This window comes from Aquarana catesbeiana, linkage group LG07 (assembly GCF_042186555.1).
Source record: "Aquarana catesbeiana isolate 2022-GZ linkage group LG07, ASM4218655v1, whole genome shotgun sequence".
NCBI classification, from domain to species: Eukaryota; Metazoa; Chordata; class Amphibia; order Anura; family Ranidae; genus Aquarana; species Aquarana catesbeiana.
In genome coordinates, this window is record NC_133330.1 from 127,200,695 (window position 1) to 127,226,487 (window position 25,793).

The 25,793-nt window shown below is 43.1% G+C and overlaps 1 long non-coding RNA gene across 1 annotated transcript in view; it reads right to left on the reverse strand.

The window, feature by feature from the left end:
• The window catches only part of LOC141103271 (uncharacterized), a 107,468-nt gene that overhangs the window by 81,139 nt on the left and 536 nt on the right, over positions 1-25,793 (reverse strand). The gene's annotated exons all lie outside the window — the stretch shown is intronic.

Below are 25,793 nucleotides of genomic sequence, written 5' to 3' on the forward strand. Positions count from 1 at the left end.
ACAGAACACTGCAGTACTAAACTTTGCGAAACAAAACTACTGAACTGTTTTTTTTCTGCTGTATAAATGACTGAACTGTACTTCAACTGTAAAAACGATTGAAATCTGCAGTAAAAACGAAGCTCTGTAGTACAAACTACCACAAACTACTCAAGCTCGCGTTGAAAAAAAGAACTGAACGCAGGGGACAAACTAATACGAAGTATAGAAAACTGCTGTACAAGCTACTGAACTATTTCTATTTCTACTATTCTGATGAAGGCTGTACTCCTATAAAAAGTGTTAAAGCGTCCTATAACAGAGCTTTAAAAGTCAAACACATTATTATATGCATACAAACGCTTTAATATGTAGCTTACGTTTTCATGGGATATTAACTCAAACCTGTTTATGATTGTTTTTTTTTTTTGTACTCTGAGTTCAAAAACCATGTCACATGTTTGATTTCTATAATATTATTATTATTATACAGTATTTATATAGCGCCAACAGTTTACGTAGCGCTTTACAACTTGAGGGTAGACAGTACAAATACAATACAATTTGATACAGTAGGAATCAGAGGGCCCTGCTCCTTAGAGCTTACAATCTAAGAGGGGAGGTCAAGAGATACAAGAGGTAATAACTGTGGGTGATGTGCTGATTGAGAAGATAAATGTACAGTTGTTAGGTGGGGGCCAGATAGGCTTCTCTGAAGAGATGAGTTTTCAGGGATCGTCTGAAAGTGGATAAAGTAGGAGAAAAACGGACGGATTGGGGTAGAGCATTCCAGAGGATGGGGGAGGCTCTGGAGAAGTCCTGAAGGCGAGCATGGGATGAGGTGACAAGGGTGTTCGAGAGCAGGAGGTCTTGGGAGGAGCGAAGAGAACGATTAGGTTGGTATTTTGTGACTAGGTTAGAGATGTAGCTAGGGGCCAAGTTGTGGATGGCTTTGTAAGTTATAGTTAGTATCTTGAATTTAATTCGGTGACTGAGTGGCAGCCAATGGAGGGATTGGCAGAGGGGTGTAGCAGACGCTGAGCGGTTTGTGTGGTGGATGAGTCTGGCCGCAGCGTTCATGATGGACTGAAGTGGGGATAGCCTATTTAGAGGTAAACCAATGAGGAGGGAGTTGCAGTAGTCAAGGCGGGAGATGACCAGGGAGTGGATTAGAAGCTTTGTGGTGTCGATGGTTAGGAAGGGGCGTATCTTGGAGATGTTGCGAAGACAGAGGCGGCAAGCTTTGGATAGTGATAGAATGTGGGGTCGAAAGGTTAGTTCAGAGTCCAGGATTACACCTAGGACCTTGGCGTGGGGAGATGGGTTACATTGGTCTATCCAACAATTCAGCTATTGCTGAACGTGTATAAAAATAGTCCTTGGCTCTATAGAGTTTAAGCTGCTCTCTAAAAAGCAAATGTGTCAGGCACAATTAAGCAGTTTTATAGCCCTAGTGAACTTAGTGATCCATAATGTTTAAATTAGAAAAATTATTCCATGTGGTAAGTGTTAGTTAATATTGAGGGTACTGACTAACACTCAGCACATGAAGTACTTTTCCTAATGAATGAGAAGTAATCACGTAGTAGTGACACAAATGATAGGTCACTTATTCCTCTCACTTACACCACTGACGGGTCACTATTTTTTCAACTGACACCAATAATGGGGACTATTTCATCCACTGGCGACAATGGGGTACTGTTTCTTCCACTGACACCAATGATGGGTCATTATTCCATGTCCCTGACACAAATTATGTGTCACTATTCTTTCCATGGTCACCAATAATGAGGACTATTTCTTCCACTGACCCCAAGAATGGGAAAATCTACCTCCCGCATCACCAACAATGGGGTACTATTCCTTCCACTGACACCAATGATGGGGTACAATTCCTCCCACTGACACCAATGATGGGTCACTATTCCATCCATTGACACTAATGACAGCACATTCTTCCTGCCAAGCACAGGAGGAGGTGGAAGGGGGCAATCGGCAGCTCTATGGTGCCTGTGGACCATGCGATCTCCCTGGGGTTTGTAGTTCTCTCGAGTGTATATACTGTAGAAGGGAGGGGCCTCTGACCCGGGCAGCTATCAGCAAGAGTGTACAAGCAGAGCGACTCACTTGTACACACTGCAGAGTAAAACTGATAGCTACCCGGGTCAGAGCCCTCCCCCTCTCCACTGTATACACTTGGGAGGAGAACTACAAGCCCTGCGAGCACCATAGAACTGCCGATCGCCGCCTCCCACTCCCCCCACTGCATCCCAAACTGAAAGCCAGAGGTGCAGGGGGAGATGTCGGGTCTTGGGCCCCCCCCCAGAAGAACGGCAGGGCCCAGTTGCAATTGTGACTGCTGCGACTGGTCACTATTCCTTCTACTGACACCAATGATGGATAACTGTTCCTTCCACTGACACCAATGATAAACCAGATACGGGATACTTTTCCTGCCAATGTGGTACAATTCCTCACACTGACAGACACCAACAACTTCCTCCACATACGCCAATTTTTGCGAGTGTAACTCTGTTGTAAACTCTTCCAGATCACATAATTGAAGAGACTGTTATTTGAAGCACCACTTCCCTGCAGCTTGGCAACAATTGAGGCACACATGTTCTTTATATTTTTAAATTTGAATTAAGAAAGAAGAGATTTGAGCATTTGCATGAGATTCTCGACATCTAAAACAAAGCAACATTTTCATTTAACAAATGTGAACCTCAGTTTAAGCATTATTCAACAGTTTTGCTCTCAGTTCTTAACAAAGAGAGGACACAATAGAAGGAGGAAAAGGGAATGCTGCTCACCCCTAATGATTAGAGCAAAAATGGAAGGAGGGTTTCCCCAGGTGGGGTTTTTAGGCAGCAGGATTAAAGTATTGAATCAATGTTGTAAAAAAAAAAGATTTATGTTTTATTGTACAAAAGTTACTTCAACACAATGGTTAAAAAAATGAGCTCCAATATAGAGTGTTTACAAGTCTCGTGACATCCGACACGCATGATACAAACATATTTTCATAACAACATAGTATATATATTGTCAATATCAGAAAAATGGACCTGTCGCGTTTCGACCTATATATCCCAGGTCTTCTTCAGAGGTCAGTCTGCTAAAAAATATATAACAAGAGTACATATATAAGAACTTGATTACATGTATTTTTAGAAAAGATATACCATATTCTATATAACATAGTTACCCAATAATGCGTGTCCTAAGACGATAAGCTTCCTATAAAAGAGTCCCCTTAAAATCAAAAAAAATGCCTGCTCACTTTCCCCTAGGGGTCCTGCGGCGCCCCCACCGGCGCAGCCTCCAATACCAGGGCAAAAAACCAAAGATGTGGCTTACGAGAGGTCACACCAGAAATCGCCCCCCATATGTATGCCTGGACCACACGATCGGTCGGGAAGAAGGCGACACCTGCAGCAGAAACCCAGAGGGAAAACATATTTAGGAATCACATACATAATGTGTATTCAAACATTGGATTAAGAAGTATTTACTTAGTCCAAAAATAGCATAAGTCTGTATGCATATCTCATACACCGACTATAACCTTATAATATTGGGTATATATATGTGAGATATTGATGGATGAATCGTGCATAAAATAAATTGGAGAACCAAAGGTTGAAACATAAAGGAAGGCATGCCCAAATAATGTGCATGAGCTAGTTTATAATACTAGTAAGGAGTGATTATATCAAGGTGGTGATTAATATTTTGGCTCTAGAGGTGAAAACATCCAAGTGAAGTGAATGCCAAAGTGTATGGCAGACAGGAAAAAATGAAACAGTGCAAAGGGTGTCATGCTGAAACAAGTAAAATAGTGAAAAAGTGCCCACAATGAAAAGTGACAAATAATCTTAAATGTATTACCTAATATCAGTGTACTAGTAAATGTGAAGCCGCACTGTGTTGTCCTGTGTGCTTGGACTCAATTGTGACCTAACCCGGGATTGGCCACAGGATTTATCAGGCTCAATAAGCGCCCGTCCAAGCAAAGTTAGCAAATCTGAAAGTATATAGAATAAGGGTGATATTGTATACAAAAAAAATAAATGAGGCGTATGTTATATATATATGATCAGTATGGTAGACCATTCCATATAGGACAACGACAGTGCGGAAGCACATTATAAGTAAGTGTACTTACAAGGTGAAAGCTGCAGGAAAATCCACCAACCAGATAGAGAGCTTGCCAGTGTTTGTGCTTCAGAAAGATATATATCCCCTTATTTATAGGCGTGTATCCATCGGGAGCAGATTCATCTCAGGTGTAAGCAAATAAAGAAAAAACAGGGGAAGAGGAAGACATGATCATTATTTATATTCACTTCATTAATGGAGATAAATGTATAAGGGACTAATAGTCCATCGCATTCATGGACATACCATCCTAAACTGATATACACATTGATTTACAACGTAAATGCACATGAGACATCCATATGTGTGGGGAAAGTTCACATACCTTGGTATATAGGAAAAAAGATGGATATTTGGAGCAAGAAAAGAAGAAAAATAAGATAAAATATGAGAATACAAAGAGTACACAAATGTGTATCTATTGATACATAAAAAATCAATTCATGATAATTGACAATCATAAATATCCCTAAGGGGGAGGGGGAAGATAGGTCTTCGAAAAGGGAACAAGGGAGGACCTATGAGAAAACAGGATGGCTCTTTATTGGTCAAGAAGGGCCAAAAAAGGCTCTAATGAGTCTTCCCAGACACGAAACCTTTTAAAAACGGGGCAAACGAGATGGCCTCATTCAACCCCGGGAACGAGGTGGCATTTAATTTGAATATCCACCTCTGTTCGTGTTGTAACAAAATTTTCTTCCAATCACCGCCTCGATTCGGTATATGTATCCGATCGAGGGCGGTGAAGGATACTTTGGGCATCCTGTAATTGTGTACTGTCACTACATGTCGACCTAATGGTAGATAGTGATTACCAATCTGCATGTGATAAATATGCTTAGACATCCGACGGTGGAATTCTTGTTTGGTTTTGCCAACATAGTAAGCGCTGCACTCGCATGACATGAGGTATACAATCCCTCGTGTTTGGCAGTTGGTAAAGTGCTTAGGCTTGAAAAGTACCCCGTTTGGAAGGCGGAAGATTTTATCACGTCTTATATATTGGCAAAAAGAGCAGTGTCCACATGGAAATGATCCCAAGGTTGAACAATGTTTGGATCTTTTTTGTTCGTCCTTGAACTCACTTTGGACCAATTTGTCTCTTAGAGAGGTAGCACGTCTATAAGTAATTGATGGTTTATTGGAAATGAAGCTACGAACCTTTGGATCATCCATGAGTATGGGCCAGTGTTTTTGGATGATGTTACTGACCACCTGGTGTTGTCTACAGAATCGCAGGATGATCCTGGTAGGATCAATACCAGGGCCATCCGTTGCCTTCTTTTTAAATAGAAGTTCACACCGGGATTGTGCAGTCGCTCTGTTGTAAGTTTTTCGGAGGCAGGAGCGGCTGTAGCCTCGTGCCAACAGTCTAGTTTGCAAGTTATAGGCTTCTTGTTTGAAAAGGGCATCGTCCGAGCAATTCCTGCGTAAACACAGGTATTGTCCATACGGGTTCGACCTTTTCAATACTGTGGGATGAAAGCTGTCCGCATGCAGCACCGTATTGCCTGCAGTGCTTTTCCGAAATAGGGTGCTTGAAATCTTATTTTCTGGGGTGCGTCCTAGCTTGACATCCAAGAAAGTCATTTGATCGCGATCATAGGTCAGGCATTGAATGAGTTCATTATTGATGGACTTGATTACATTTTGCATCACAACTTTTTCTGTTTTAACAACTCCCATTACCTTCAGGTGCAGGGCGTGGCCACGGGCACTTGTTGTGCCCTGGCCTACACCAATCTGTACCTGGCGGAGTGGGAGAAGGCCCTCCTAGATGATGGGGACCTTGCGGTGTACACGGGCCACGTATCTTTGTGGTTATGGTACATCGATGATGTCCTCATCATCTGGGAGGGCACGGAGGAAATGCTACTTCAATTTCTGGATTGTATCAATCAGAATAAATGTAATCTAAAATTCACTATGACCTATGATCGCGATCAAATGACTTTCTTGGATGTCAAGCTAGGACGCACCCCGGAAAATAAGATTTCAAGCACCCTATTTCAGAAAAGCACTGCAGGCAATACGGTGCTGCATGCGGACAGCTTTCATCCCACAGTATTGAAAAGGTCGATCCCGTATGGACAATACCTGCGTTTATGCAGGAATTGCTTGGACGATGCCCTTTTCAAAGAAGAAGCCTATAACTTGCAAACTAGACTGTTGGCACGAGGCTACAGCCGCTCCTGCCTCCGGAAAGCTTACAACAGAGCGGCTGCACAATCCCAGTGTGAACTTCTATTTAAAAAGAAGGCAACGGATGGCCCTGGTATGGATCCTACCAGGATCATCCTGCAATTCTCTAGACAACACCAGGTGGTCAGTAACATCATCCAAAAACACTGGCCCATACTCATGGATGATCCAAAGGTTCGTAGCTTCATTTCCAATAAACCATCAATTACTTATAGACGTGCTACCTCGCTAAGAGACAAATTGGTCCAAAGCGAGTTCAAGGATGAACAAAAAAGACCCAAACATTGTTCAACCTTGGGATCATTTCCATGTGGATACTGCTCTTTTTGCCAATATATAAGACGTGATAAAATCTTCCGCCTTCCAAACGGGGTACTTTTCAAGTCTAAGCACTTTACCAACTGCCAAACACGAGGGATTGTATACCTCATGTCATGCGAGTGCAGCGCTTACTATGTTGGCAAAACCAAACAAGAATTCCACCGTCGGATGTCTAAGCATATTTATCACATGCAGATTGGTAATCACTATCTACCATTAGGTCGACATGTAGTGACAGTACACAATTACAGGATGCCCAAAGTATCCTTCACCGCCCTCGATCGGATACATATACCGAATCGAGGCAGTGATTGGAAGAAAATTTTGTTACAACACGAACAGAGGTGGATATTCAAATTAAATGCCACCTCGTTCCCGGGGTTGAATGAGGCCATCTCGTTTGCCCCGTTTTTAAAAGGTTTCGTGTCTGGGAAGACTCATTAGAGCCTTTTTTGGCCCTTCTTGACCAATAAAGAGCCATCATGTTTTCTCATAGGTCCTCTCTTGTTCCCTTTTCGAAGACCTATCTTCCCCCTCCCCCTTAGAGATATTTATGATTGGCAATTATCATGAATTGATTTTTTATGTATCAATAGATACACATTTGTGTCTTCCTCTTCCCGTTTTTTCTTTTTGCTTGCCCCTCCCCCTGTGAGGTGTGACCGCTCCGCTGCCATAACCTCTGAGCCGGGGTTTTCTTTCCCTTTGATGTGCCTTCCCAGCAAGGGGGGGGGGGGAGAGAGCCTCCTGTACGGCTGGCTCCTCCTCACCCCTTCCCCATTGGTCACCCAGGCTGGCCCTGGCTGCCACATTGGGGATACTTCCTCCCTTGCCAGGGGCGTTCGGGGACATCCTCGGACGCTCCCGCTCACTGCGCATGCGCGGGGGCCCGCACGTGCCACGTGATGCGTCGCCTGATTATGACGATGATGACGTCAGGGACAGGGCTCCGTCTCGTCCCGAACGCCGGTGGGGCCACACAAGGCTGCCGTTTGGCGGTCATGCCCTCCAGCACGGTCCTATGGATCGGTCCAATGAGTGGGGGGAGGCGCTTACACCTGAGATGAATCTGCTCCCGATGGATACACGCCTATAAATAAGGGGATATATATATCTTTCTGAAGCACAAACACTGGCAAGCTCTCTATCTGGTTGGTGGATTTTCCTGCAGCTTTCACCTTGTAAGTACACTTACTTATAATGTGCTTCCGCACTGTCGTTGTCCTATATGGAATGGTCTACCATACTGATATATATATATATATATATATATATATATATATATATATATATATTAACATACGCCTCATTTATTTTTTTTTTGTATACAATATCACCCTTATTCTATATACTTTCAGATTTGCTAACTTTGCTTGGACGGGCGCTTATTGAGCCTGATAAATCCTGTGGCCAATCCCGGGTTAGGTCACAATTGAGTCCAAGCACACAGGACAACACAGTGCGGCTTCACATTTACTAGTACACTAATATTAGGTAATACATTTAAGATTATTTGTCACTTTTCATTGTGGCCACTTTTTCACTATTTTACTTGTTTCAGCATGACACCCTTTGCACTGTTTCATTTTTTCCTGTCTGCCATACACTTTGGCATTCACTTCACTTGGATGTTTTCACCTCTAGAGCCAAAATATTAATCACCACCTTGATATAATCACTCCTTACTAGTATTATAAACTAGCTCATGCACATTACTTGGGCATGCCTTCCTTTATGTTTCAACCTTTGGCTCTCCAATTATTTTTATGCACGATTCATCCATCAATATCTCACACACACACACACACATATATTATATTATAAGGTTATAGTCGGTGTATGAGATATGCATACAGACTTATGCTATTTTTGGACTAAGTAAATATTTCTTAATCCAATGTTTGAATACACATTATGTATGTGATTCCTAAATATGTTTTCCCTCTGAGTTTCTGCTGCAGGTGTCGCCTTCTTCCTGACCGATCATGTGGTCCGGGCATACATATGGGGGGCGATTTCTGGTGTGACCTCTCGTAAGCCACATCTTTGGTTTTTTGCCCTGGTATTGGAGGCTGCGCCGGTGGGGGCGCCGCAGGACCCCTAGGGGAAAGTGAGCAGGCAATTTTTTTGATTTTAAGGGGACTCTTTTATAGGAAGCTTATCGTCTTAGGACACGCATTATTGGGTAACTATGTTATATAGAATATGGTATATCTTTTCTAAAAAGACATGCAATCAAGTTCTTATATCTGTACTCTTGTTATACATTTTTTAGCAGACTGACCTCTGAAGAAGACCTGGGATATATAGGTCGAAACGCGTCAGCTATATTTTTCTGATATTGACAATATATATACTATGTTGTTATGAAAATATGTTTGTATCATTCGTGTGGGATGTCAAAAGACTTGTAAACACTCTATATTGGAGCTCATTTTTTTAACCATTGTGTTGAAGTAACTTTTGTACAATAAAACATAAATCTTTTTTTTACAACATTGATTCAATACTTTAATCCTGCTGCCTACAAACCCCAGCTGGGGAAACCCTCCTTCCATTTTTGCTCTCAGTTCTTTTACTCTTGGAGACTCTTGTTTTGCCATCAATGTTATGGATGGTTGATTTCAGAAATCTATAGAAACTACAAAGTGCATCATCATAGGATAGGTTAAAAAAAAAATGAACTTTGAAAATGTAATCAAAAGCACCCAGAGAACAAACTGCTTCACAAGGAATAAGCTTCTGACACCAACAATTCCTTAGGCCCCATAAACATTTTTAGATTTTCTGCAGATTTTTGTCTTCAGATTTACCAAAACCATGTGTGTCTCTCTGGGGGATGTCTATGGTGCAGGCTCTCTGGATACATTACCTATTCCTGGATACCGTCTTACTGGAATGTATTGGTGTGGCTCTGATCTGCATACCCTTTACAGGTTTAAACAATTATTAAATGCAAAAAGGTAAAAGCATAGAATGACACGCTGACGTCACCTCGTTTCCTGGAAGGAGGGGTTTGTCTGATTGTGCACTGGCCAGCACATCAGACTTTAGGCTCTTATTGATGCTACCATTGTAAGTGTAATATTTTAAAGTTTAATAAATGTAAAAAAGGTTTTACACTATTTGGAGCATTTTTTTTTCTATGTACCACGTGCACCCACTTCACCGCGTGTACCACGTGCACCCGGCGGGTCTGGGCTTGTAAAGAGGCGGCCTGAAGAGTTTTGAGTGTGCTCACTGTGTATTGGAACCAAGCTGTGTTGAAACTACAATGCTTCCTGTTAGGGGCAACTCTTAAACAAGTTGCTTATAGTTTATATTGCTTTGTCTAATTATTGCTTCATATAGGAATTAAGACACAGAGTCAGGTATGTCTGTATCAAAGTTCTGAGCATCCCCAAAAGGACTGCTCCCTTTACTTCTTTTATAGGCAGTTCCAAAAGCAGTAATCTTATCGGCATTACCAAATGAGGTTAAGGTACAAAGAGTTTCTCATCAGCGAACATGTAATGATTATTCAGCAGTTCCAAATTCCATCTAGATACAGATTGATAGAACAATTGATACGTACACAGGTAAGAAAGGAGCACAAACAACTTAAATAGAACAATTGATACGTACACAGGTAAGAAAGGAGCACAAACAATTTAAATAGAACAATTGATACGTACACAGGTAAGAAAAAACAGAAACAATTAAAGTGGAACTCTAAGTCATTATTTCAACCCTATCATTCCCTTGATCCTCTGTAACGGGGGATCACGGTTATTCGGTAAGGAGTGATTTCTTCTATTTGGTGGTGGATTCACCACAACTCTTGACAGCATTTGGAGACGTCATTGTACATGTGGATGGACTTTATTATTATTTGAGCACTGGTGGACTTTATATTTGATTGAGAATCTATATGATTATCATTTATGATTCAAAGGTTTGGCGCGATTCTATTTTTCTATTGATTTACTTTCACTGTGTTTGCGTTATACAGGAGAATTGCAGCTTCCGATTTATTTGAGATTCATTTTCTATATATTTTTTTCTATTTATTTCTATTTAGTTTTCTTAGCGCAGTTTCTTCACTTTTTTCCCATGTAGTGCAAGGGCCTCCCTGATTGCATACAAATTGAAACTCTTAAGGTTTGTTGTGGAAATTTTATGAAGATGTATTTTAATATGTATTGTCATAGCGTCTCCCAGTGATAGTTCTCCCGCAAACCGCTCTAAAGAGAAGTTCCTTAGGTTGGAGAGAAGTGTTTGCGGAGTGGGGATATGTCTGCCAGCAAAGGGTCCCTGTGCGATGCACAGAACAATCGCCTGGCAGGGGGGGGGGTGTGTGTTCGCTCTGCAAAGACATTATCGGTTTAGCGGATGTGCGCTTGTGTCACCCTTGTATGCCTGATCAACATATTTGGGGTGCCATAGGATACACCGGCAGGTAATCTCCCATCAGCAGGAAATGACAGTATAGTCCGGGTATGCGTTGTTCTCTGAACAAATGCAGAATAAGGATTCACAAACGATAAAAAACGGGATTCTTTGAATCGTTGTGGTCAGGAGAATTGTTCATAATCTCAGGCTTCCTGTGATCATGCTGAGGATAGTACAAAACATATTACAGCACACACATTCAAGAATGACGTTTCCTGCAAGGCTAGTTAACCACTTGCCGACCGCCTAACGCAGATATACTGCGGCAGAATGGCACGGGCGGGCAAAATCACGTACCTGGTACGTGATCTGCTTCCCGAGGGCGGTCGTCTTCATTAGGGGAGCGATCCAGGCTGAGGGGGAGACCACTCATTCGTGGCCCCCCCTCGCGATCGCTCCCAACGAATGAAAATCTTCCTCTGCTGCTGTAATGTAAACAGCAGCAGAGGAAGTGATGTCATCTCTCCTCGAGTCGGTATTTTCCATTCCAGCACCGAGGAGAGAAAACATCAAAGTGCACAACACTACACTTACAGTAAAACACACTAGGCACACATTTCACCAGCCATCACCCCCCTGTCACAGTGACACCAATAGCAGTTTTTTTTTTTCTGATTACTGCATTGGTGTCAGTTTGTGACAGTTATAAGTGGTAGAGCAGTTAGTGTTAGCCCCCTTTAGGTCTAGGATACCCCCCTAACCCCCCCTAATAAAGTTTTAACCCCTTGATCACCACCCGTTGCCAGTGTCAGTAAGCAATCATTTTTCTGATCGCTGTATTAGTGTCACTGATGACGCTAGTTAGAGAGATAAGCATTTAGGTTCGCCGTCAGCGTTTTATAGCATCAGGGACCCCATATACTACCTAGTAAAGGTTTTAACCCCCTGATTGCCCCCTAGTTAACCCTTTCACCAGTGACCACCGTATAACTGTTACGGGTGACACTGGTTAGTTAGTTTATTTTTTATAGTGTCAGGGCACCCGCCGTTTATTACCTAATAAAGGTTTAACCCCCTGATCGCCCGGCGGTGATATAAGTTAGGTTTTAGGGTCAGATAGGGTCTGCGTTGCCCCAGGCAGCGTCAGGTTAGTGCCAGTAGCGCTAACACCCATGCACGCACCATACACCTCCCTTAGTGGTATAGTATCTGAACGGATCAATATCTGATCAGATCTATACTACCGTACCCAGCAGTTTAGGGTTCCCAAAAATGCAGTGTTAGCAGGATCAGCCCAGATACCTGCTAGCACCTGCATTTTGCCCCTCCGCCCGGCCCAGCCCACCCAAGTGCAGTATCGATCGATCTCTGTCACTTACAAAACACTAAACACATAACTGCAGGGTTCGCAGAGTCAGGCCAGATCCCTGCGATCGCTAACAGTTTTTTTGGTAGCGTTTTGGTGAACTGGCAAGCACCAGCCCCAGGCAGCGTCAGGTTAGTGCCAGTAGCGCTAACACCCACACACGCACCGTACACCTCCCTTAGTGGTATAGTATCTGAACGGATCAATATCTGATCCGATCAGATCTATACTAGCGTCCCCAGCAGTTTAGGGTTCCCAAAAAAGCAGTGTTAGCGAGATCAGCCCAGATACCTGCTAGCACCTGCATTTTGCCACTCCACCCAGCCCACCCAAGTGCAGTATCGATCGATCACTGTCACTTACAAAACATTAAACACATAACTGCAGCGTTCGCAGAGTCAGGCCTGATCCCTTCGATCGCTAACAGTTTTTTTGGTAGCGTTTTGGTGAACTGGCAAGCACCAGCGGCCTAGTACACCCCGGTCGTAGTCAAACCAGCACTGCAGTAACACTTGGTGAGGTGGCGAGTCCCATAAGTGCAGTTCAAGCTGGTGAGGTGGCAAGCACAAGTAGTGTTCCGCTGCCACCAAGAAGAAGACAAACACAGGCCCGTCGTGCCCATAATGCCCTTCCTGCTGCATTCACCAATCCTAATTGGGAACCCACCACTTCTGCAGCACCCGTACTTCCCCCATTTACATCCCCAACCAAATGCAGTTGGCTGCATGAGAGGCATTTTTTTTTATGTCCTCCCGAGTACCCCTACCCAACGAACCCCCCCAAAAAAGATGTTGTGTCTGCAGCAAGCGCGGATATAGGCGTGACACCCACTATTATTGTCCTTCCTGTCCTGACAATCCTGGTCTTTGCATTGGCGAATGTTTTGAACGCTACCATACACTAGTTGAGTATTAGCGCACACTTTCACAGGGTCTCCCAAGATGCCATCGCATTTTGAGAGACCCGAACCTGGAACCGGTTACAGTTATAAAAGTTACCGTTACAAAAAAAGTGTAAAAAAAATAAAAAAAATAAACAAAACAAAAATAGTTGTCGTTTTATTGTTCTCTCTCTATTGTTCTGCTCTTTTTTACTGTATTCTATTCTGCAATGTTTTATTGTTATTATGTTTTATCATGTTTGCTTTTCAGGTATGCAATTTTTTATACTTTACCGTTTACTGTGTTTAATTGTTAACCATTTTTTTGTTTTCAGGTACGCCATTCAGCTGCAGCGCAGATCTATCTTGACAGCAACAGCGTTTGCTCCCACGATACATAAAGCCGTGACTCCAGCACTGTCGGAGGTGATATATGCCGAAGCATGGGGGCAGCAGGGGCGGAGGAGCGATTTGCTCCTAACTTTTGGGGCGGATGCCCCCATGCTTTGGCATATATAAATGGTGCATGTATGCCCATCATTAGAAGTGGGTGGATGAAGGGAGGTATTCTAATGGTGGGCATACCCACCAATCAATCTCTTTTTTTCGTTCAGCCCACAGGCTGCATGAAAAAAAAAAAAAAAAAAAAAAAAAAAAGATTACAATATATGCCCAAGAAAATTGACTACTGTCCGTGATACTTTTTTTATTTGCACTAACATACAATTTTTCAGGACAAGCTTTCGGGGTATGTCTCCTTCAAGGTCCAAGCAGTACTGATTCACAAATTTTTAAGCAGAATGTTAAAGAAGAAAAAAAAAAAAAAAAAAAAAAAGAGAAAACCAAACACATACAAATTAATGGTAATAAAGATAGCAGCAGAGTTAGTGAGATAAGAAAGTGATTCTTATCTCACTAACTCTGCTGCTATCTTTATTACCATTAATTTGTATGTGTTTGGTTTTCTCTTTTTTTTTTTTTTCTTCTTTAACATTCTGCTTAAAAATGTGTGAATCAGTACTGCTTGGACCTTGAAGAAGGGGACATACCCCGAAAGCTTGTCCTGAAAAATTGTATGTTAGTGCAAATAAAAAAGTATCACGGACAGTACTCAATTTTCTCTGTCACAATTGCACTAATACGGCTACAATCAAATCAAATATATGCCCAACAAAGACCAGCAACGTACTGGTATGTTGCTGGACTTTGAGTGGTTATACCAGAATGATGCCTGCAGGTTTAGGTATCATCTTGGTGTCATTCTTTTCAGCCAGCGGTCGGCTTTCATGTAAAAGCAATCCTAGCAGCTAATTAGCCTCTAGACTGCTTTTACAAGCAGTGGGAGGTACTGACCCCCCCCCACCGTCTTCCATTTTTTTCTCTGGCTCTCCTGTCCCAACAGGGAACCTGAGAATGCAGCCGGTGATTCGGCCAGCTGACCATAGAGCCGATCAGAGACCAGAATGGCTCCAATCATCTCTATGGCCTAAGAAACCGGAAGCTACAAGCATTTCATGACTTAGATTTCACCGGATGTAAACAGCGCCATTGGGAAATTGGGAAAGCATTTTATCACACTGATCTTGGTGTGGTCAGATGCTTTGAGGGCAGAGGAGAGATCTAGGGTCTAATAGACCCCATTCTTTCAAAAAAAAAAAAAGAGTACCTGTCACTACCTATTGCTATCATAGGGGATATTTACATTCCCTGACATAACAATAAAAATGATAAAAAAAAACAAAAAAACGAAAGGAACAGTTTAAAAATAAGAAAAAAACAGCAAAAAAAATAAAGGGAAAAAAAAAAAAAAAAAAAAAAAAAAAAAGCACCCCTGTCCCCCCCTGCTCTCGTGCAAAGGCGAACGCAAGCGTTGGTCTGGCATCAAATGTAAACAGCAATTGCACCATGCATGTGAGGTATCACCGTGAAAGTCAGATCAAGGGCAGTAATTTTAGCAGTAGACCTCCTCTGTAAATCTAAAGTGGTAACCTGTAAAGGCTTTTAAAAAATGTAGTTTGTCGCCACTGCACGTTCGTGCGCAATTTTAAAGCATGTCATGTTTGGTATCCATGTACTCGGCCTAAGATCATCTTTTTTATTTCATCAAAAATTTGGGCAATATAGTGTGTTTTAGTGTATTAAAATAAAAAAAGTGTGTCTTTTCCCAAAAAAATGCGTTTGAAAAATCGCTGCGCAAATACTGTGTGAAAGAAAAAATGAAACACCCACCATTTTAATCTGTAGGGCCTTTGCTTTAAAAAATATATAATGTTTGGGGGTTCAAAGTAATTTTCTTGAAAAAAAATTATTTTTTCATGTAAACAAATAGTGTCAGAAAGGGCTTTGTCTTCAAGTGGTTAGAAGAGTGGGTGATGTGTGACAAAAGGCTTCTAAATGTTGTGCATAAAATGCCAGGACAGTTCAAACCCCCCCTAAATGACCCAATTTTAGAAAGTAGACACCCCAAGCTATTTGCTGAGAGGCATATCGAGTCCATGGAATATTTTATATTGTGACACAAGTTGCGGGAAAAAGACTTTTTTTTTTTTGCACAAAGTTGTCACTAAATGATATAGTGCTCAAACATGCCATGGGAATATGTGAAATTACACCCCAAAATACATTCAGTTGCTTCTCCTGAGTACAGGGATACCACATGTGTGAGACTTTTTGGGAGCCTAGCCGCATACGGGACCCCAAAAACCAAGCACCGCCTTCAGGGTTTCTAAGGGTGTAAATTTTTGATTTCACTCCTCACTGCCTATCACAGTTTCGGAGGCCATGGAATGCCCAGATGGCACAACCCCCCCCCCCAAATGACCCCATTTTGGAAAGCAGACACTCCAAGCTATTTGCTGAGAGGTATGGTGAGTATTTTGCAGACCTCGTTTTTTCTTTTCTTTCTTAATTTTCAAAAACAAATGAGAGCTGCAAAATACTCACCATGCCTCTCAGCAAATAGCTTGGGGTGTCTACTTTCCAAAATAGGGTAACTTGGGGGGGGGTTTGTGCCATCTTGGCATTTTATGGCCTTCATGACAACTTTGTGCAAAAAAAAAAAAAGTTTGTCATTTTCCCGCAACTTGTGGCAAAATATAAAATATTCCATGGACTCAACATGCCTCTCAACAAATAGCTTGGGGTGTCTACTTTCCAAAATGGGGTCATTGGGGGGGGGGGGTTGAACTGTCCTGGCATTTTATGGCCTTCAAAACTGTGATAGGTAGTTAGGAGTAAAATAAAAAATTTACGCCCTTAGAAATCCTGAAGGCGGTGCTTGGTTTTCGGGGCCCCGTACGCAGCTAGGCTCCCAAAAAGTCCCACACATGTGGTATCCCCATACTCAGGAGAAGCAGCTAAATGTATTTTGGGGTGCAAATTCCACATATGCCCATGGCCTGTGTGAGCAATATATAATTTAGTGACAACTTTTTGTCATTTTTTTTTTTGTCATTATTCAATCACTTGGGACTTGGGACAAAAATTTGAGGGGGGTTTTGCTGAGGCATATCGAACGTGCAGAGTTCCTGGCGGGCTCGGCACGTGCAGCTTGCAAACACGCCGGAGCTCATCCTTAGTTGAGACACAGGATCTTCCATTCTATTACTAGGGTAGGACCCACTAATTTGGGGTACTTTGTCACAGTAAGTGGGCTTAGCACTATATGACCATATAGTGTGACCAAACCCCCGTATTTTTTTTAATATGTTCAGGTGTTTTTAACTAGCCTTGGGGGCGTGGCCGGCATGGCGGACTGAGTGGATGTGTTCCCTAAGAGCTCCTGGAGTATAGCTTATACTATCATCCGTATATTGAAAAACTGAGCTGGATCGAGACTCCCCTGGTAACTGGATGCCTTCCAGAACTCCTGGCATACAAAAGCAGGGTAAGAAACTTAAATTTCCCCCAAATATTCCAGAAGACAGCAGCCCGGTCTCCTGCTCCTCAGGCCCTCCTGCGCGCCATTCTAATATGGCGTCGCAGACAGACCATGAGGAGGATCTCCTTGCTACTAACCCGGGAATATCTGAGATCATGGCAGCTATAACATCCTGTCAGGCGGCTGTTACCACTTGCCAATCCGCCCTGGCTTCTAAAATTGAGGAGGTTCAGCTGGATGTGGGCTTGCTGAGGCAGGACTTCGATAAAATCAGGTCTAGAGTGTCGGAGGCTGAGAGGCGCGTAGGCACGGTGGAAGATACAGTCACAGACCATGCAGCTTCGATCCGCACCTTCCAGACGAAGGTTAAGGCTCTTGAATATCGAGCTGAGGACGCCGAGAACCGCAGCCGGCGGAATAACCTACGTATAGTGGGTCTCCCAGAAGGTGTGGAGGGGAGGTCACCGGCTCTGTTTGTTGAGGACTTGCTGCGTACTTTGCTTCCAGCTGCACAGCTCTCCCCTTACTTTGCGGTTGAGAGAGCGCACCGTGTTCCGCCTAGACCCGGTCCTGAAGGAGCCCCTCCCCGCACTCTTATTCTAAGGCTATTGAACTTCCGCAATAGAGATGAGCTGCTGAGGGCCTCACGGGCTGCGGGCGAATTACCATACCGGAATGTCAAACTTCTCCTGTTCCCAGACTATACCATGGAAACCCAGCGGCAGCGCCGTTTGTTTGATGCAGTGAAGGCTGGCCTGAGGAGAAGAGGAGTGAAATATAGTGAAAAATAGTGGTCTCTGTAAGAGAAGCAACTACAAGTGTGTAACCCTAAAGTGTTACAATATCCCGAGGGATATATACAAGTAAATATTGGTAAATACTTTAAGTGTGTAAAAGGGTGAAATGTTACAAAGCAAACCCTGGGTTAATCAGAAAACAACAATGCAAAAATGCCATAATCAAACAGTATTCAAAGAAAAACATTAGACAGTGTCCCAATATATTAGGTGTATAACTCTATAAAGGACATATTGTCCATATGTGAAAATACTCAAAGGAAAAGTGTCCAAAATCCTAAAAGAGTGAACAAATAAAAATATAATGTATAAAGAATAAGAGTCTATTTGATGAAGAGGTGCAATACTTCAGGCGGACCTCACAGCCATTTAGATGTAAGCCGGCTTCATATATGGAAGTTGAAAGGTAGCCTTAAAGATGAATCCTTCACTTATGTAGGTATTTTCAACACCAATAGAAAAAGACAAAAAGATGCCCTTACCAGAGAAGGTGGACTCACAGGCCCTTAGCGGTGAGTCAAACAGGCTTGTACCGTCAAGCGGTGTAGGATGGTACTCCGTAAGAAGACTTGGTGTAGAATCCCATCAGGGGTCCTCAAATAATATGCTGGTATGGAAACAGGAACATCCACGGGTCAGCTTCGATCGCCGGTTGATCGTTTCCTCAGTGGTCCATCCCGTATGTAAATGAATAAATGAAAGAAAAAGGCTTCCACATGGTGTAAATCCTTATTTTTCAAAAGGCATAGTGACACTTTATTCAGATATATACTCCGAAAAATTTACAGACAGGGGCGGTAAAAACTCGGTTCAGAGTACAAATGCAAGTAAAAAATGGTTAAAAAATGATCTAAAAACAGCGCAGTGAGTAGTGGTGGGGTATAAACATAGAGACCCGACGCGTTTCGCCCTCCAAGGCTTCTGCTGGGGTATGGATAAGCCCCCCACACAACTGCGCTTTATATACTCTCTTTTGAATGAAGTGTAACAGCTGATTAGCGCTGTTACACGAGATGACTTCCGGGTTTGGCGGCGTCATAGATGACCAACGGTCACATGATATTTTTGTGGCCAATCACATCTCTGAGAGGTTGTTCAGAGAGCCAAGCCTCACTTTCACTATCCACTCAGCAGGGCATCACTCCTATTGGGCTCTAACGTCACGTGTCGGTCACGTGACGTATATCTCAAGGAGTGACGAAAGGCCGCTCACGGCCTGCGTATCACAGGAGATAGGAAGTGATAGCTTGGCATACTAGGAGCTGGAACGCAAACGCAGTTGCGGTCCCTAGTTGTATTTAGGGTCCAATTTCATATGAAACGGGCTGGATCCCGGGAATCTTCCCCCAAAACACTTCAAAAAACTCTGTACTTTGCACAATAGATATGGCCATTAAAGATTTACATGTGCACAGGAACGGACAGGAATATAATACAATGTGACATATTCTTTTAAAAGTTATAAAAATAAAAATATTAAAAGGTACATAACTAATTCGAAGAATCTGTGCAACCTGTACATAAGACAGCCTACACGAATTATATAGCAGAGATCTGAAACAATTCAATTTATATGTGAAAGCACAGAACATGTTAAAATGTATTTAAGTCTTTTACATATCGAGAAATCATCTATCAGGAAAAAGAAAAAAAGAAAAAATCTTAGTCAGCCTAAAAGAATGTGTCAATACAAAACATATGGGTGACAGTAAGATCTATGGAGTAAGGTAAGTACAGCTGAGATGCTAAGGAGTTAGTACTATCTAGATGGAGACAGTGTTTCACATCAAGCATCAAGATTTTATAGTTCCTCTACCCCAATAGCATGTAAGGTAAGACGAACTTAGAATAAAAAATATATAAAATATAAATGTGAATAAAAAATGTAACCAAGAGGCTGGAGGAATGTTAAACAAGATTCTGAGAATTCCTGAATAGGATTCTGGAAACTCCTATATAAGAAAGATAATAAGGATAATAAAGATCCTTAAGAACATGTTCTACAGAGTGGAAAAGAGTGTATGTCAGGGACCTCTAAGGAGTACTCATAAATCTCATATAGGTACGCTGAAGAGAGATACAACAATGAGAAGAATGTATATATCTAGGTAATGTGGAGGGGTACCATATGGGCCACAAATGATCAGGGACGACCATCGGGGGGATACCCACGCCTAGGACTGATTAATAAAGGCGTTGATATCCCACTCGACGTTGAGTCCATATGGCACATAACACCTCATTAGGTGTATCCAAAAAGTTTCAAGTTTGGAGACACCCCTCGTATTTGGTTCCCCTCTCCAGTGAGGAACGAATTTGTCAATAATTTGAAACTTCGTTCCAGAAGGGTTCTGATTATGATAGTGTAAATAGTGTTTGGGAACACTATGATTGGTGCGTCCTTTCAATATAGCTGTAATATGTTCGTTCACTCGTATAGAAAAATTACGTATAGTACGCCCTATATACTGCTTACCGCAGGGACAAGTGATAAGGTATACGATGAACTTAGTAGTGCAAGTAGCGAAATGTTTCACCTTATATTCCCTCCCAGTTGAGGATGACACAAAGTTATCGATTTTGCGGGATTTGCAAGCGTTAACTTTGCATACCCTGCATTTCCTATGCGTTAACTTTGCATACCCTGCATTTCCTAAGCGTTAACTTTTCACATATGGACAATATGTCCTTTATAGAGTTATACACCTAATATATTGGGACACTGTCTAATGTTTTTCTTTGAATACTGTTTGATTATGGCATTTTTGCATTGTTGTTTTCTGATTAACCCAGGGTTTGCTTTGTAACATTTCACCCTTTTACACACTTAAAGTATTTACCAATATTTACTTGTATATATCCCTCGGGATATTGTAACACTTTAGGATTACACACTTGTAGTTGCTTCTCTTACAGAGACCACTATTTTTCACTTATTTTGTTTTTCATTAGCGCCACACTTGATTATTATTTCTACATCTACAACGGTCAGATTGTTGTGTTGGCTGCTCCTTTTCGTTTAGTTTGGGAGTTGGCGCAATTTCTACACCTTTCTTTCTATAAGTGAAATATAGTATCTTGTTTCCTGCAAAGCTTCGGGTGGTGGATGGTGAGTCGATCCGTTTCTTCACTAATCCCAAGGACGCGGCTGCCTGGCTGGAGACCCTGCCGCCGTAGGGCGCGAGGAGGACTCTTTGTCGCTTAGATGCTATGTGGATGAAATCAGCCGAGATACTGTTCTCCTTTTTGGTTATGTTTATCTTGTTCTTTTTTCCTTTTTTTTGCCTGCTGCTGTAACGTAAGTGATCCGTGTACACTCCTTTTGCACATACACCCTCCTATATACCTGGACACAGTTGATGAGGTGTGGCATGGGAGAACTGGTCGGGAGGTGTATCACCCACTCTGTCTCAGGACTGCCTTACCCGGGTGTTCATGGAGGGGTGTAGAAGGCTGGTGCGTTTAGATACATACCCGCTTTGTGTCTCTGACTGGCGACTTCTATCTACCCCTGTTTTGCCCTTTCTGGCAGTATATGCACTGATACTCCTGTATGTTAATGGGTAATGGAATGCAGCAGTTACTTAAGTATGTGCCCCTGCTCAGGCAGGTGATTTTCAGGTTTTTCTTTTTGCTTTTAATTTTTCAGTTATGCTACTCCATGGCTCGGGGATGAGTTTCCCTGTGTATACTCACATCTAGACTCCCTACTAGGGGTAATGGAATAACAACTGTTGCCGGTAGCACGACCCCATTTTGTTGGCTATAGTCCCTGGACTATGGGTTTTCGGGGATTTAAGTGTGCCTCACTGTTCCGAGGCACGTGGGGTGGGGGGAGGGGGAAGTTGGCACTCACTTGCCTTTGTTGGGTGTTATGGTTTTACTTCAATTATGTATTCAGTGTTGGTCTTTTGTGGTTAAAGAAGGTGAAATGTGTAATCGGCCCTTATGGCTGTGCTTATTTAGGAGGTCTGTCGCAGGCATGTGGGAGGGCCGCGGGCGGTACTTTTTGGCTGCTCTGGCTCGTGTTGCCTCTGTCCGCAGGCCTGTTGCAGACATTTCCATGCCTCTCCTCATGGCTACATGTTTAGTGGTGGCGTGGAATGTGCGGGGGCTTAACTCCGCTATAAAGCGCTCGCTGGTACTTAATTAATCTGAAGAAGCTCCGCCCCCAGGTGTGTGTTCTTCTGGAGACGCATTTGATGGGTTCCCGTATTCTGAGTTTAAAACGAGCCTGGGTGGGTGCTCACTACCACGCACCCTACTCTAACTACCCTAGAGGTGTTACTGTATTAGTGCACAGATCCCTGTCTTTTCAGCTCATGGATGTTAACCTCCCTGGCGGTATTCCCGAGTGTGGCTCGGGGTTAAAATTCAGTACCATTAGCAGTAACCCCGAGCCACACTCGGGATCGCATTGCAGGATCCTGGGGCAGCTTTACTTACCTTGTCCCCGGGATCCTGCGATGTCACCTGCAGTGTCCGAGGGCTCCGTCCTCCTCCGAAGCCTCTCCGTGCCAGGCTCCGTTCCCTGCGAGCGGCGCGACGCACGGGGGCGGAGCCTGGCGGCAAATTAAATAAAAAGTAAAAATCATAACACATACAGTACTGTAATCTTACAGATTACAGTACTGTATGAAATGATTTCACATCCCTTTTGTCCCCAGTGCTTTGTCCCATGCCCTGCATGCAGTTTTACATGATATACACTGTTCTTTCTGCCTGGAAACTGGAGATTGTCCATAGCAACCAAAAAGTGTCCCTTTACGTCAAAAGTGGCTTTAGACCAGCTAGAAAACAGCGATAGTAAATTAGCACTTGCAGAATTGAGCGATAGTGAATTGTGGGGAAATTTATTTTATTACTATTTTTTTTTTTTTTTTTTTAATTATTTATTTTTATTTATTATATTATAATTTATGTTTTTGTGTTTCAAACTTTATCATACCCGGGATATCTACTAGACTCTCGTTTGGACAGATTTAAGTGTGTTATTGTTAAGATTTACAGACCTACAATATAAAACGCCAAATTTCCATGCAAAATAATTGTACCGCTTTCAGCACCTAAAATCCGAAATAATCATACCGCCAGGGAGGTTAAAATCGACTCGGGGGGTAGGTATGTACTTCTGCGCGCCCTGCTTTCTGAAGTCCCGGTGGTGATTGTGGGTCTGTACCTGCCCCCCCCGCCGGTATAGATGTGCTTCATGTGCTGATGCAGCAGGTTACACTTTATAATGTTGAAAATGTACTCTTTATTGGTGATTTTAACATGGCTCCCTCTCCAACTATGGACAGACTCCATGCTTCTGGTCCTCCGCAGCTAGGGTTATCCTGCTGGGCTTCCACATTTCACATGACAGACGTTTGGCGTCACTTTCACCCCTCTGACAGGGAATACACATGCCTATCCACCACATACCGGACATTGTCCCGCATTGACCTGATTTTTGCCTCAGAGGCCTTACTGCGTAGAGTGATCTCTACGGAGATCCTCTCGCGTGGCATTTCGGATCATGCTCCGGTATCTGTTACATTTAGGCTCTCTGAGGAGGTGGGTGTCAGAACTTGGAGGCTGTCCAAATATTGGATTATGGACCCAGATATACAGGAGGAGATGCCGGAGGAACTCTGTAATTTTTGGAATGGGAATGCAGGCTCAGCTGGACCTTTAGTGGTTTGGGACACCCTCAAGCCGTGGCTTAGGGGATCATATATGGCACGTATTGCTGCCAAGAAGTGGCGGTCTGTGCAGTCTCTGAGGCATCTGGAGGAGCAGGCACGGTTAAGGGAGGCTGACTATGTAAGAGCTCCTAATCAAGGAACCTATGTCCCCTGGCAGGATACCCTGAGGGAAATGTCCCTACTCAGGGTTGAACTCACTAAAAAGGCTATGCTGGATAGTGCCCAGCGGGTGTTTGAATTTGGGGACAAAAACGGGAGGCTATTGGCGTGGCTGGCTAAGGGACAACATGCAGTGACCCACATTGGCAGAGTAAGGGATCTGGATGGTCGCATCTTGACTGATTCAGCGGATATAAATGCTAGATTTCTGACATTCTACCAGACACTATACTCTTCTAGGGCAACTTTCCTCACCTCTGAACTCATTGAATATCTTAACCTGATCCCTCTCCCTTCTCTGGAAACAGCAAAAAGTGAGGACTTGGATAGAGATATCTCACTTGAAGAAGTGCAGGAAGCATTGAGATGTATGCTGGCAGGTAAATCACCAGGGCCGGATGGTATTCCTATCGAATTCTATTCTACTTACCAAGAATTTTTGGCCCCTAAGTTCACCTCATTGCTACACTAGTCCCTTGACCTGGACTCCCTTCCGGAGTCATGGTCTGAGGCGATAGTGGTATTGGTGCCCAAGCCTGGTAAGGACCCAGAAGAATGTGCCTCCTACCGGGCTATTTCTCTGATCAACGCTGATGCCAAGTTGTTGGCGAAAATTCTAGCACGTAGGCTCAGTAAGGTGATGGAGGACCTTGTTCATGTAGATCAAACCGGGTTCATGCCGGGTAAGGGCACAGATATCAATATCCATCAATTATTTCTTAATTTGGCCACTCCCCATCAAAATGTAGGTACAAGAGTCATAGCCTCTCTGGACGCGGAGAAGGCTTTTGACTCCGTAGAGTGGGAGTACCTATGGGAGGTGTTGAGGAGCTGGACCTAGATTTTTACGTTGGTTAGAGTTGCTATATAGAGCCCCTAGAGCAAGGATAAGGGTTAATAACACCCTCTCAGATTTCTTTCTCCTCCACAGGGGGACCCGTCAGGGCTGCCCTCTGTCCCCAAGTCTCTCCTCGATATTGCTGGTTTCCCCTCTCTCCCCCCCCCCCCCCCCCTCGTTTCCTAATGGATCCCCTAAATCCTCCCTCCCCCTCCGGTTTTCCTCCTTCTCATCCCCCCCCCCCCCCCCCCATTTTTTGGTTTTCTTACCATTACTGATACGAACCAGTCAAGTTGCTTATAATATGCACTTTATGTAATTGTTTCTTCTGTAAGACATGGGTGTATTATTCTGTGGCCATTCACTGTTCTGATCTACTCTATATTGTATACCATTTCTTTTTCAATAAAGACCAACCTTGTTGTTAAAAAAAAAAAAAAAAAAAACTAGCCTTGCAGGAAATGTCATTCTTGAATGTGGGCCCTGTAATATGTTTTGTACTGTATGTTGGTCTATTAGCAGCACCATCTTGAATCTAAAAGCATTTTAGGGTGTGCCCCCCAAATATGTATTTGCATGCTGAGTATAAGCTAACAGAGACAGGGGGCTGCAGATTGTACACGCTGCCCCCACACATACACTGCTAACCTGACACTCTGCATTATTATTATTAAATAAGAGTCTAATTGCAATGCTGACATGCTGAAATCTCTCAACCAGTGGATCGCTCAACTAATATCAGTGCTAAGCACCCAGAATAAGCCGACCGTGCTGTAGCCATCTTTCGGCTATGGCCCGGTCGGCAAGTGGTTAAAAGAACACGTAATAAAACTACTCACAATGATAGATAAAAATCACACTTAAAATAGTCTTTGACTTGTGACAATCTGTCCACTGGTAGCAGTCTCCAGATCCTATGAAGAGGACGTACAAACCACTGCTGGCTGACGCTTCTTCAGAGCCTAACAGTGTTCATTTCTTACAACTACTTAAATATATGTGCTCATGAAGGAGGCACAAATCAGACAGACTTTGGTGCCCCTCCCATGTAGGTGGGCGGACTTGGCACAGCATCATGGAAACCACCTGTGTACACACACCCACATATAGGGATGCGTAATGGGCACCCGTGCACAACACACAAGT